The sequence below is a fragment of the Nipponia nippon genome, unplaced genomic scaffold (genome assembly GCF_047370975.1).
Source record: "Nipponia nippon isolate SJK-2023a ecotype South Korea unplaced genomic scaffold, ASM4737097v1 scaffold_1, whole genome shotgun sequence".
Lineage (NCBI taxonomy): Eukaryota > Metazoa > Chordata > Aves > Pelecaniformes > Threskiornithidae > Nipponia > Nipponia nippon.
This window is the reverse complement of record NW_028262290.1, coordinates 11,717,583-11,731,967: the sequence shown is the minus strand read 5'-3', so window position 1 is coordinate 11,731,967 and position 14,385 is coordinate 11,717,583.

Here is a 14,385-nt window from a genome sequence, read left to right as displayed (position 1 = left end):
CACTCCTTTGCCCCTGGGCAGGAGTCCAGCCTGCCCCTTGCTTCCTCATCTGCTGCCACCCTCCAGTCTATCAGAAGTGGCTGCCAAAAGCAGGATCACACAGGAGCCATCCTGAATTCCCCCCTGAACTCTGAGGGCTGGGGGGGGATGTGTCTTACAGCAGCTGCTTAGATCCAAGGTCATTAAACTTAATTAACTGCAGTCTCAGAGGGCAGAAGCTGGAGGGATAGGAGCAATGGATCACCCTGTTCTCTGATGTGTTGATACCTCTCCATAGTCAAATCATCTGACCTATATGATTCCCTTTTTCTTCTTGCACAGACGACTCGTGACAGTGCTGAATGTGGAAATGACCACATGAATTTCTATGATGTCTTGCATAATTCAGGTCAGATCTGATGGCCAGAGCCACCCCTCTGGCCTTAAATCTGTGCAGTGGTTTGGGATGTGAATAGTCAAAGGAGCTCTGAGGCCCTTGAACACCTTAGCTTTGCCCATAAGGCTTGTGTCTCAAGCTAGGAGAGCTGAAGTTGACAAAATTGGCCAAATACTGACCTCAATGAAATGGGATTAGTAACAGCACACATGGAAAAACCCGTCATCTAGACGTCATGCTAGCCATCATCTCCAGCAACCAAATGCAGACCTCGCCTTTGACGCACAAGGCAGTGTGATCTGTTGTCAAATCACAGGGAAAGACTCACCGATGAGTGAGTGACTACTCAGAGTGGGAAAAAAGAAATAAATCACTGTAGCACATGCACTCGAGGAGCAGGGCCCCATCGTCGAGATGGAGCAGAACAGATAGTCCACAGACTGGACTAACCAGGTCCCGAAGCAGGAGAGAAGCAGTGGAAGAGAGGGGCTGAGCTGTAAATGCAGGCAGGAGGTACAGAGATGCCAGGAGGCAGCAGTATCTGGGGGAGGAGGCTTTGGCTGTGTGAATCTCAGACTTGGCACATGAGTCTTGGCGGGTCTTGAAGGGGAGCTGAATGCTGCCTATATACGACATATCTGAGGACAGTGCTTGGCTCTAGTGAAAATCTTCTGGGGCGTGGTTCAAACACTCTTCTCCTGTAAAAATGCAAGAGCACTCAAAAATGCTTCATCTGGGTGCTCTGCAGTTTCTTTTGCCCCTGAAATGCCAGAAGTAGCCTCGAGGGATAGTGAAAACTGACAGGAAAATGTTGCAGCTTTTTAAAAAATACCAGCTGCAGTTTGGAGTGGCAGCTAAAACCTTACTACTGCACACACCCAGCAGTGTAAGGTGCCTGCGTGCTCGTTATATAAAGCAGCTATAAAATCATGGAAGAGCAAACAGACGAACAGAGGGAGCATATTAGACTCCAGGACTGCAAGCCCCAACATGTTGCCAGCCCAGCGAGGCAGCTTGCTGAACAAGGGATATTCAAAGTTTCAGTCTTCTCAGCATGCTCCTTGCAGTTGTTTCAAATGAAAGAATTGTCGCAATTTTTAAGCCATGAGATGTTGGCTATTTGCAGAGGCTCCCTCTCCCTCTTTCCTGACCCAGCGTGGCCTTATAAAGTGATGGGCTTAGCATTAAGTGGACTCTTTCTATTCTGTGTCTCTGCCCCACTCATGCCAACTGAGTTGGTTGCATTAAAAATAGCTCTCCAAGAAAGGTATAACAGATAGCATTTGACATCTGCACCCCCAAACTTCCTTGCCATCAAAATTTCTGAAATTTTGCCTAAAAGAGCCTGCTAAAGTCTCCCACATTTGGCACTGTGTTCTTCGGGGGTGAGTAACTGGAAATCAGAGCTGAGAGTTGTCTCAAGCCTGTACTATAACAGCCTGTAAGTTAATAAACATTAAAAGAAAGAGTCTGGGAGGGAGTAACGTGGGTCTGGGTGTTTCTGTATGACTGCTAATGTCAACTATCAACTACTGACTTCAACTATAATGCTGTACTGTTTCAACCCAGGCATATTAGAGAGACTGCTTATACTGGCATTGTCACCCAGTTTCTTTAATCCCCGTCAAGCTCACCAAAGCCAAAGCTCAGCATCCCACAGGAGTGTGTCTTACAAGAATGTAGTGGTCGTTACTTCGTTCTGGGCACAGTTCAGATTTCTAAGAGAGACTCTTTACTCACTTAAGTGAGAATCGACTGATTTCTGAAGCATTTAAATTTTGGTTATGACCCCTCACTGCTTATATCTTGAAAGAAAAGTGCATTTCTATATGTACAAAGGTAGATTTCAGGTGACTTCCTAGGTCAAAATTGAGGCATGTATAGAGTCTTAGATGCTTCCAGGTGGATAACAGCTGAGCAGAGGGTGTGAACTGTAATCTCCAAGTTGAATCCCTAGGTGGGATCCAGGCATGTGCATCCTTTGGTGGTTGTGAGGCAAGGCTATTTGCCATTTCTGAGGGCAAATTTTTGAGCATTGCAGAATGCAGCAACAAGGATGAGAGCAAGACCTGAGTAGTGATTCCTGTGTTCTCTTCAGTTATTTTTGTTTTCTGTGTATCTGTATTGTTTATGATAGTTTGGAAGAGGAAGATTTTCTGACGTTTCCACTGATGTCAGCTGAGCAAGGGGATAAATGGTTATTTAGAATGGAAACCAGGCAAAAATCCAGCCCTAGCTTTTTTTTGTCCTATTTGGAAAAGAAACAAAACCCAAATTACTGGCGTCAAAAATAACTACATCCTCTTGGAACCTCAGCACAGCATACTGAGTTAAATTCCCCCAGGTATAATACATTAAAGTACGTACTGATTTGCTTATCAAAACAAAGAATGAGTATGCACACGCCAAGGGTGGGGTGCTGAGTGGTGAAGGTGTCTTGCTGTGGAATGGAAACCCTGAGTTTGAGTCTTGCAACAGACTCATGCCAAAGGCCACTCTCTTCTTCTCTCCAGCTGTTCCTGGTCTTGCAGGGTAGAAAAGTTCAAACGAGCCAAGTGCTGCGCTACTCACATAGTTTCCCTGACTCCTCTTGATGTACATTAACATTTCTAGCCTGCACTGTATATAGGCTTGAGAGCTTTGTCATGGAGGCTGAGCTAACATGAATAAAATGGCCTTGAATTGCCCAGAGCTGTAGTCTCCCTCCTTCCTATAGTGTGAAGTTGGTCCTGCTTGTGCTAGGCACACATTGACCTCAAGCCCTCGCTCTTCCTTGACACAGACCCATTCTATAGTCACATACTCCTCTTTTTTCATTTCCTCTGCTTCTGCTCCTGTGCCTGGCCCTGGCGAAACACAGAACAAGCTCAGAGCTGTGAACATCCTTTTGGGGAGAAATCACTGGAAGTTTAATGCAGAGAAACCTGCGCTCCCTAATCTGTATTGGATTTCTGCATGTGTGGCACTTGCAACCTAAGCCATTCAATTCACTATAATGTGTGGGATGAGACTGCTCCAGCTTACCCTTTTCCATTGTAATGGAATTCTACAGGATGAAATGCTGGTCCTCCATGTCATGATTCCTTGTGCCCAGGCCTGGTCCATTGCTACTTACCATATACTACAGACATCTCTAATATTTTGTTCTGATCACAGATAATCCAAGGAGTTGTTGTTTTATAATAGTCCCCACTTTCTATTTCACCACTGACCCAGTTTGGTAATTACACCACTACTGAGTCCCTCTTGGGTTTGGCAATGGATGTCATGTGCTTGAGTGATGAGTAGCCCCAGCTGTTGTGTTTCACTTTATTTATTTAATGTGAACTCATGTGAATTCAATAACATCTAATCTACTGAGCACTGAATGAATCATGCAGAACAGTTTGTAAAAATCCTGGATATAGCTTCAGAGTACGCAAGTTATTTTCCTGGAAGAAGTTGTGTAGAATTTCATGAGCTGCATGAATCTGGTAGGAAGCTCTTCATGTATGATGTATTGTTTCTCTGGGATTTTTAATGTGTTGTGAAAGTCTGCTGATGCAATGCTCGTCCTTTAATTTGACATTATGAAGAAAAGAAAGTTATTTTTATCCTGAATGGTTTTATTTGGAAAATATTATCACAAACTTATTATTCTTGTATAGCATCTTCAGATGATTTTATGTTGCTAAACACTTCTGTGAATATACTCTGATATCAGAGCTTATATATTCAGCCTTTCCAGGATGAGTTACAGATGCCCTGAGAGGATCCTTTAGAGGAGAGAGGTGGCTCATGGAAAAATACCTCATCCTCCACAACATAAGTTTGCCTTAATAGAGACCATCGAGAACTCAGAGAGAGAAAACTAGCCAGGATAATTCAAAGCTTTTTATGGCTCAGGACAGGACATGATGTATTGGACAGTGGTCCATTTCCTACACTGTGCTGTAAATGTTCAGCAGTGACCACTCACAGTAAAAGTAATTTTGTTTGTTTGTTTTTCCTGATGATTCAGGGTTCAGGGCTGTTCTTCCTTTTAGTTGTTCTGTAGCTCTGATTTTTTTTTTTTTTTTTGTAAAATCATCCCTCACAGAGATACCCCTTCTTCTTTAAAAAATGGGAAGAGGACTGAAGGTCTTAAGTATCTGCTTCTCAAGCCTTTGCTTGGAAAGCCTCTCTTTATTCCAATACTTCCTAATGGTCAGAGCCCAAGTAGCCAAGACCATTTTTTTATCTCCATCAAAGTTGCATCCATCAAAGTTTCAGAGAATCATAAGTTGCCTTTCAAATGGGACCACTGATGCCACTATCCTTTCCTCTCTGCTCCCTTCTTGGGACCTGCAACAAGTCCAAACTGCCTGTTAGCAAAGCAGGATTTGAAGAACCAGTGTAGGATGACAATGTTTGTGTTGGGTCATGGTGTGGGTCATCTTTTCTGGATTGCTTCAGATATTTGAACTACGGAAACCCAGGCTGAAACAGTAGCTAGGACTGTGTTGTTATTTTTGGGAAGTGCTGTGCAGGAAATCATTTTTCACACTGACCCAGCAGCATCCAAGACAGCTGTTTTAAAAGCCATCCTTCTGACTTTCACCAAGAAGCTTAATAGCAAGTGCCAGACTGCATGTATTTCTACTAATTTCCCAGAGAAACAGCTGAAAGATGGCTGCAGATTTCAGAAGCCAGGTACATGGATGAACCACAAGGCAGGGACTGAGGGAGCAAAGTCCCTCTCACTGTAGGAGCAGATCAGGTTCGTGACCACCTGAGGAACCTGAATATACATAAGTCTATGGGACCTGATGAGATGCATCCCAGAGTCCTGAGGGAATTGGCTGATGTAGTTCCAAGCCACTGTCCATTATATTTGAAAAATCATGGCACTCAGGTGAAGTCCCTGGGGACTGGAAAAAGGGAAACATTGCACCCAGTTTTAAAAAGGGTAATAGGAGGGCCCAGGGAACTACCAATCTGTCAGCCTCACCTCTGTGCCTGGGAATGTCATAGAACAGATCCTCCTAGAAGCTATGCTCAGGTCCATGGAGGACAGGGAGATGATTTCAGACAGCCAGTAAGGCTTCACCTCCCTGACCAACCCAGTGTCCTTCTGTGATGGAGTGACTAAATCAGTGGACAAGGGAAGTGCTACAGATGTCTATCTGGACTTCTGTAAGGCCTTTGACATGGTCCCCCGCAACATCCTTCTCTCTACATTGGAGAGATATGGATTTGATGGGTGGACTGTTTGGTGGATGAGGAATTGGTTGGATGATCACATCCAGAGGGTGGTGGTCAACAGCTCAATGTCCAGATGGAGATCAGTGACAAATGGTGTCCCTCAGGTGTCCGTACTGGGACAAGTACTGTTTAATATCTTCATCAATGACATAGTGGGATTGAGAGCACCCTCAGCAAGTTTGCAGATGACACCAAGCTGAGTGGTGCAGTTGACATGCCTGAGGGATGGGATGCCATCCAGAGGGACCTGGCCAAGCTTGAGAAGTGGGCCCATGTGAACCTCATGAGGTTCAACAAGGCCAAGTGCAAGGTTCTGCACCTGAGTTGGGGAAATCCCTGGTATCAATACGGGGTGGGAGATGAAGGGATTCAGAGCAGTCCTGTGGATAAGGACTTGGGGGTACTGATAGACGAAAAGCTGGACATGAGCCAGCAATGTGCACTCACAGCCCAGAAAGCCAACTGTATCCTGAGCTGTATAAAAAGAAGTGTGGCCAGCAGGGCAAGGGAGGTTATTCTGCCCTTCTGCTCCACTCTCATGAGACCCCGCCTGGAGTACTGCGTCCAACTCGGGTCTCCAGTACAAGAAAGACATGGGCTTGTTAGGGGGGGTCCAGAGGAGGGCCACAAAAATGATCAGAGGGATGGAACACCTCTCCTATGAAGAACGGCTGAGAGAGTTGGGGTTGTTCAGCCTGGAGAAGGAAAGGCTGCGGGGAGACCTTATTGCAGCCTTTCAGTACTTAAATGAGGCCTATAATAAAGATGGGGATGAACTTTTTAGCAGAGCCTGTTGCGATAGGACAAGGGGTAATGGTTTTAAACTGAAAGAGGATAGATTTAGACTAGATATAAGGGAGACATTTTTTACAGTGAGGGTGGTGAAACACTGAACAAGGTGCCCAGAGAGGTGGTAGGTGCCCCATCCCTGGAAATATTCAAGGTGAGGTTGGACAGGGCTCTGAGCAACCTGATCGAGTTGAAGATGTCCCTGCTCACTGCAGGGGGATTGGACTAGATGACCTTTAAAGGTCCCTTCCAACACAAACTGTTCTATGATTCTATGATACACTCATTTTTTAAGAGGATTTTGAGGGACTTTATGTCCTGTAATCAACATTGAGGCTATGGGCCAGTTTCTTCTTTGGCTACACAACACTGGGTATTTGCTTGAACATTTGGCTGGGAAGATTTTGCCATTTTAAAAAAAAAGTCATTTTTAGAAGTGGCAGGGAAAGAATTCCTACCTAAGTAACAAAGGGTGTTTTCTCAATAACAATACTTTTTAAATAGCCAAGAAACATAGGCAGAATAGTCACGGACAAAATTTGTCTGCAAGGTACCAGACTGGAAAGTTGGCACATTAGTGTTAGTTCCTATCTCATCTTTCAAACAGTTTCTGTTATAAATGTTTAATTTATTTTTTTCTTCGATTACATTCTTGCATGGATAGACAAGGAAAAAATGTCAGACTTGCAATATATTTTGACATGCTAATTTCCATGGGATAAAAATCTTGCAGGAGGCCTCTCTGGAGCAAGTGTCTTCAGTAACTAACTAAACTGATGGGCTTTTAAAGAATTAATGTTTTCATGAACCTGTTTTTCTGAGGGTGACTTTTGATATTTTGTTGGGATGTCTAATGTATATTTTTTTTTTTCTTCCAAATACCCGAGGTTTAAAACCAGAGAAATGTAAAATTTTTAAATGGTATTTCAGAATACTTTGCAGATACTATGTCCTTACCTTTTAGAGATACTTTGTCCTTGTTGATGAGGAAATAAAAGGCAGAAAAAAAGTAAATGGCTACTCAGGAATGGGAAGTCAATAACAGAGTACAATACAGAACACCAGCCATGCTTTAAATTGAACACCTCTCTCTATACCAGACTCCTCTAGAAAATGTAGAGGCTCTCATGAATTTTGAATATTTAACACTTCTTCCAAAAGATCTCTCCAAATCCTTCTGTCCAAGGAAAGATTTGGGACTGTGATGGCTTATATTTTCCAAGTGCACATCTGTAACTCAACGCTGCTTATCCAGGTTTCAATCTGCCACACAGTAAGGTGATAACTGAAGGTAGCCTCTTCTGTAGCAGTGAATGACTTGTCCCATTTGATGCTTTTTTGGTCCAGTCAACCACAAGGACAGACTGACAATTCACAGAAACACCTAGAGAAGCAACAACTTTACATCTCACCTCCAGGTCTTCTTTTGCTGTGGAGCACAGAAAACTCCTCCTGTATTCTGGTTTCTCAAAAGCAAACAGCCCACCTCTCACCTTTGCCAATATCTACCTGCTATTCAGTACAGACAGACTGAACTGCTGTTACTTCTATCCAGGTGATCCCCAACCATCCCCACCTCACTGTACAGAAGCAAAATCACCCTTGCGCCAAAAAATATCATTCTGGGTGGTAAGAAAGAGGCCTTGGGGAACAATAGAAATTATGATAGTCAGAAATGGAAGGACTTTGAGAATACATATCCATCCTTCATCTAAACTCATATCATCTTTTTTGGCAAGTCTCATGTCCTCTTTAATTCATCTTTAAACCTAGATGACCAAGGAGATTGCATAGTTTGCTTGTTTCATTCTTTCTAAACTCTTGAATTTAATAGAACGAAATATGAATGAAATGCAAGAATTCAGACCCTGCAGATTTCAGATGTGTTTCTCCCTGGTGTTCTGGGGATATCTTGCACATGTTAAAATTCTTCCGCTCAATGCAAGGTTTGCTTTCATTTTCTACTCAAAGTAATGCAACTCACTTTCAAAGCACTCAGTGACAAGGACAGTTCATGAGGACAGCCATAAAGAAAATTCAGCTACGTAAGCCTAATTCAGTGTGCGTAGACCTGGAAACTTTTTGTCTGAAGGAGCTGGGGGTAGAACTACATCCTACAACATGGTAAACAAACGCAGAATCTGGACCTTCTTATGATTACTCCTTTGAAGAGTTCTGTTCAACTCTAATTTTGGACATAGACAGGAAAAAGGAAGGCATGATTTAATATTTTCTTGTAACAGAATTCTGTGTTCAAGAGAGGAGTACAGAGAGAGAAGAGAAAAAAATTCTCATTTAGTACACCAGAGGTCTCATTATATACGTTTCAGTGAATAAAAAATGACCACTACAGAAACCAATGAGGTAATGACCACTGCAAAAAAAGCAGACTAGCACCTTAGATCTGAGCTTTTCTGTGGTTTGAGCCAACTCACTTTGCTTCACAAGTGAGCCACACTAAAAGTATATATGGCCAGCTCCCATTGATCAGCTAATGAATGCAAATCTTTAATCAATAAACCAACAAATCAGTTGTTTTCATGCATTAATTTTTTCCCTTTTCCCAATCCATTGACATAGCCAGGGTCCAGCCAGGAAAAGCCAGGCACGGAAAAAAAGAGAGATCAAATTAACTTCTCAGCTGAGGGTTTTTTCTTGGACAAGGTTGAGGTGCATGAGTAAGGCAGATAACCTCACACTTTCCATGCTCCTTGAACAATATTGCACTTAAATCTCTAATGCAAATAACTTTTCCTAGCAATGCATTCCAGTTGCACATCATGCAACAGATCACACTTTGGATCTGACTGCCAGCCTGACTGCTGGCTCCCTGGTTACACAAGAAAGCAAATTTTTCTTTTTTACCTTGGTCTATATATGTATTTCTGTTGATGTGAAGCAGCAAGTTATGGCCAAATTAGGGAGAAAATAAGTTCTTCTGATATGGTCTAGCTCAATCAGAAGACATGGGCTTGTTGCAGTCATTCCTGTGTGAAGTTTTATGGTGTAAGTGATCCAAGAGGTCACAGTCTGTAATGGTCCTTTCTAGCCTTAAAAGTCTGTGAATCCTTCCTCTACTCAGTCACTCAGTCCTTATGGGAATGTCTTAATCTCTTACTGTATGTAACAGTCAAGAAATGGATGGAATTGAATGCTTCTATCTCAAAATGTAAATTTATATATATATATCATGTATGATTTATGCACAAAAATCACACTCCAGATAAAATAAAGCAAAGTGTAGACATTGATCATTTTTTTCAAGCAATTGCTTATAAATTTAGTAAGCTGTCTGTCTTTTTATACTTTTCAGTCTGTTCTCATTACAGACATGGCATAAGGCTTTGTAGTAAATTTGGAATTTGCTGAGTGAGAAAATGAAGATTTATACAAAGCTAAATTGAACAAATGGTGAATAAGTGATTTAACTGACCTGACAGCTCACACTGTGCTTGTAAATAATACATAACTTTGTACTATACTGATAATTTAGTATTCTGTGCTTCCAGATTCCTTTTGGTAAGTTACTGCAAGGAGCAAATGATCTTTGACCACCCTAAAAAGGCAAAAATATGCTTACCAAGCATATTCTGGTACCCCAGTTGTAGCTTGCAATAGTCTTATACCATGCTGGTAAAGCATCTTCTTAAACACTCTCTGGACTTTCATCTTTTGTCTCTAAAATATTGTTGGAGAGATAATATCAATATAACTATTTCATACTATTCCACTGGCCACCAGCTCCTGGAGTCAGATAGTCTCTGTGTAAATTTACCTCGCACCACTGTGGTGAACAGAATCACAGTGAGTTGTAACAGCAAATGCTCATACCTATTCTGCATTTCCTTTTCTTTCAACATACACATTTGAACTCTTAATCAAATGCATAAGCACAAGCTATTGTTAAACTGGTTCTTGAAGTACACATACAGCCCTAAGCTAATATATATGTCTGATAGCTTCATTGCCTTGTAACTACTGTCATAGCCTATATATTAAGGGCGTGAAAGACAACCACTAGGATCTGGCAGCCTTCCATACCACCCTTGCAGGAGTGCAACTGGTTACAGAAAACCACAGAACTGTGGAGAGTTTCGCCTGCTTTGTATTAGGATCTGTTCTCTCACTGTTGAAATGAATTCACTTGGAGAAGGCAAACAGCATCTCTTTAAGACAGCAGGCAACATAAGGATTCAAGACACAGTGATTCTGCATCACATATGAAAAAAAACAAACCACTGTCAGAGTGACCAGCTGAAAAGCCTGAGAACTGCATGCTGTCCATGGATCCGAAATAAAAGTTCCCTATAAAGCCAGTGGGAAGCACATACTTTTCCAAGGATGGACTACAGATCTTGCTCTTGGAAAGAGAGCTCGTACATGTTACCACTTTGCTGAACCCTTTCTAACAACCTTATCTGTGGAAAGTCACTGTTAATATATTGTGGCTGTGAGCTGAAGCACACTCATACCTAAGAAATTTGAAATTGTGATTCCCAGTGCAATTTCAACCCAAACTGATGTACTTCTTTCATTTTAATACTGTATCATTTTTATGTCTTAAGGTTTCTGCGCAGTGTGGCTGAGTTACGACAGCTGCAGAAAATTTCTGGGCTTGATTCCAGCTGCTTTCTCTAAAAGCAGAAGACACCATTCTCCTCTCTGTCAGATGATGTTTATGGAAGGATCTACCTACTGTCCCTAATGCTCATTCTGCCCTCTGACTTCTCAAACTTATCCAATCCTAGCATATGAAAGTCCCAAAGTAGACTGCACATCTGGCGTATGCCTAGGTAAGGAGCCTGGCACTGGGTGCAGCAGAGGAGCATGGTTTTGAGGACTGGGCCCTATGAACAAGGAGATGTGGCCCAGCTGCAGCCCAGTGCTGCAGCATCTCTCCTATTTGTCCCCAGGCAAATAAGGATCTGACAGATGAGTCACGGAGCAGAAGAGAGGCTGCAGCGTGGTGTCATATAATTGCATGAACTCTAGTCTGAAGAGCAGGTGGAGGGAATTCATTTCTCAAGTCTCATCTTCAGTGCTCAAGACTCAACCCTTGGTCCTTCTTTGGATTTTTTTGTTACTGGATTGTCAGATTTTTTTCTTCCTAATTCCAGCCTGGATGAAGTTTTCCTTTAAACACTCTAGGAGATGGAGAAGAAAATTAGGGCTTACAGAGCTAGTCAATATCTAGACTCAGTGACACTAATGTGATGCTGGTAGAAAATGAAGCAGCCAAAATTAGAACGACCAAGTTTTGATGAGCCAGATCACTGCAAGAGCTTTGATTAAATGGGGCTAAAGCCCAACAGACTGGACCTACAAAGCAATGGATGAGGAAGAGAAGAAAGGCAGAGAGAAACTCGCAGAAGGGAGAACTGTAGATGTCTGTGCTGCCTGTGTGCACCCCACAGACACCCAGCTGCAGAGCTCAGCCAACCCTCTGCTGAACCAGACCTTCCCACTTTGGCAACAGGTTCTCAAGAGAAAGTCCATCAGAAACTAGTATCTCTTTTGCCTTTCCTTTTATCGTGGGCTGGGTCAAGTAGATTGGGCAACAGACATGACAGGGCCAGCTGACTTTGCAATGATGAATTTTTCATGCTGATTTCTCAGCAAAGATTAGCAAAATATTCTGGGTTTGTTGCAACAACCTTTTATTTTATGTACATACCTGATGTTCTCCAGCACATCCCCTCATATAAAGATTCCTGCTTTTCTCAGAGTAAAATAACATTGTCTTTTTATCCCATATCTTTCCTCATGTCTGATTTCATGCCTGACTTTTAGGCTCTCTGCTGCAAAGACAGCTCTTAACATGGTAAGTCCCTTGCTCCACAGTAGCATGAACAGCAGTAGCTGCTGGTAGACTCCAATATGAGTTGCATGGGTCTAATCCAGAGTTAGATCAGTGCTGCTTGTTTCTCTAGGGCTGGGTTTTGCTTTTATCTTGTAGGTGTTTATGTTTCCTGATTCCCTGTTTGCAGGCAAGAAAGAATGAACAAAGTCCAGATCCTCTGGACTCTGACCCCAGAGGAATGACTGCTTCCCCTTTATATAGAGAGTTTGCAGTAGCCCACTATTCCCTTCCTTCCCCAACACTAAGGATGGTGTGTGCTATTCTAACAAAACAGATGTTTTATCTAAAAGCTTTTGAAACTTACAAATGAATCCCAAATGCATCATCTACCTCAACTAACAAAAGGAGTTACAACATAAAGAGAGTCCTGAAGGGGAGAATGCACCACTTTGATACTGGTGAGAGAATGACAGGGAAAAGAGTCCAACGCTATTTTAAGATCACAGAGGAAAGGAGAGGACCTGCAGAAGTTTTCTGTTCAGCTTGGAATAAGGAAACAAGGATTTAAGAGGAGTAAAAAAGTTTCCTTGCACTTTTTAAAACCCTTCCAGCAAAAGACCAACACACCCACTACCTTTTTTCTATGCACACAGAGAAACTGAGGCAAAGCACAGGCAGCAGACAAAAGCTTTGGTGTAGACAAGCATTCCCGCACACATGCATTGGTAGCAGCAGTGCCCACACTGAAAGTCTATTTCCAGGGTCAAAAATTATATTCCCTCCACTTGTTGTAGGTGGGGACATGCTTGACATGCAGACTCAGCAAAATCCTGTTCTGTCCTTCACATTTCTTCTGTCATTCATATTTCCCAGGGACCTTTGTCTCTTATTTCAGTCTAGTTGTGTTGAAATAACTTACCTGGTTCAGGCTGGGACAAAGCCATGCCTCTGTTTTCCACCATGCAGGATGTCTGGGGCAATCTGATGCTCTGGATGAGTCTGCCTACTCCAGGACAAGTATACAGCGCCCCAAATTCAGACACTTTTGTCCACCCTTCTTCATTGAATCACATCACTCCTTTGGAGGCTATTGGTCTTCTTCTCTTTCAAAGCTCTGAGAGATGTTTCATCCAGTCTTCTCCTCTGGTACCAGCTGCCTTCAACTTAATTACTAGTTCACAGGCAGGGACGTGTTCCTCTCTCTCCCTGCTTGGAGGGGAAGCCTCCTTGCCCCATTCTTGCTCCAGGATCACCTCTGCTTTGAGAGCTGATCTTTATGTTGGGAAGGGCAACAGTGAAGTACTCTTCTACTCATGGTGGAAGCCCCTGTAATTTGGGGACTATTCTGTTTCACTGCACCTAAAATGCTTTCCTTCCTCACATGGTTCCCCTGGGTTTCCATGTATTCCTACTTAATTACAGGCCTCTTCATGGATGGGATTTTATTCTGTCTTGACAGGGTGGGATTACTTCTCAGAACTCCATTTTTCACTTGTAAAGAGATGGTTTATTAATTAGTATAATTATTTATATAGCCTTCTAGAGGTGTCTGGTGATTTGGCAACATAAAAAAGGCGGTCCTTGGTCTTAAATGTTTGCAGTATGTTTTTAGGTGACACTGTAAGAGATAAAAAAAGGCCAAGTCCAAGGCACAATCTGAAGTATGAAAATACAAGAACATGGAGATGCTGGATGTTCAAGGCATATGTCTTCTTGGTTTTATTCTTCTTTGTAATATAGATTTGTGGTTTATAAAAAGGTATTTTAATATGCATGCATCACTTTTAGGAGAATAATTGAACATATGAAATGTATCACCAAAGCAAAATAAAATAAAGCTAGTATCAAACTTTCAGAGGTTCTAGCACAACAGAGAAAGTAAATCCTTGAGAAAGAAAAATCCAGATGACCTAAAGAGTAGATATGTTTCTATAGAACATGAAATCCTCTTAAAAATGGTAAACTTTTCCAAAAGAATACTTCTGAGTGATTTTTATTTGCACCAGGTTTTCTGAAGCAGTGTTACATTTCATAGCTTTACTGAAAAAGCCTGAAGTGCAATAGTCTTTTTTTTTTTGCTCTGTAAATAGGAGTGGTGATTCCAGGGTTTACATGTTAATCCAACCTTCAGGCTGCAAGGAATACATAAAGTTTAGGTGACTATCAGTAGCATTCTTGCAATGATGAACACAATATT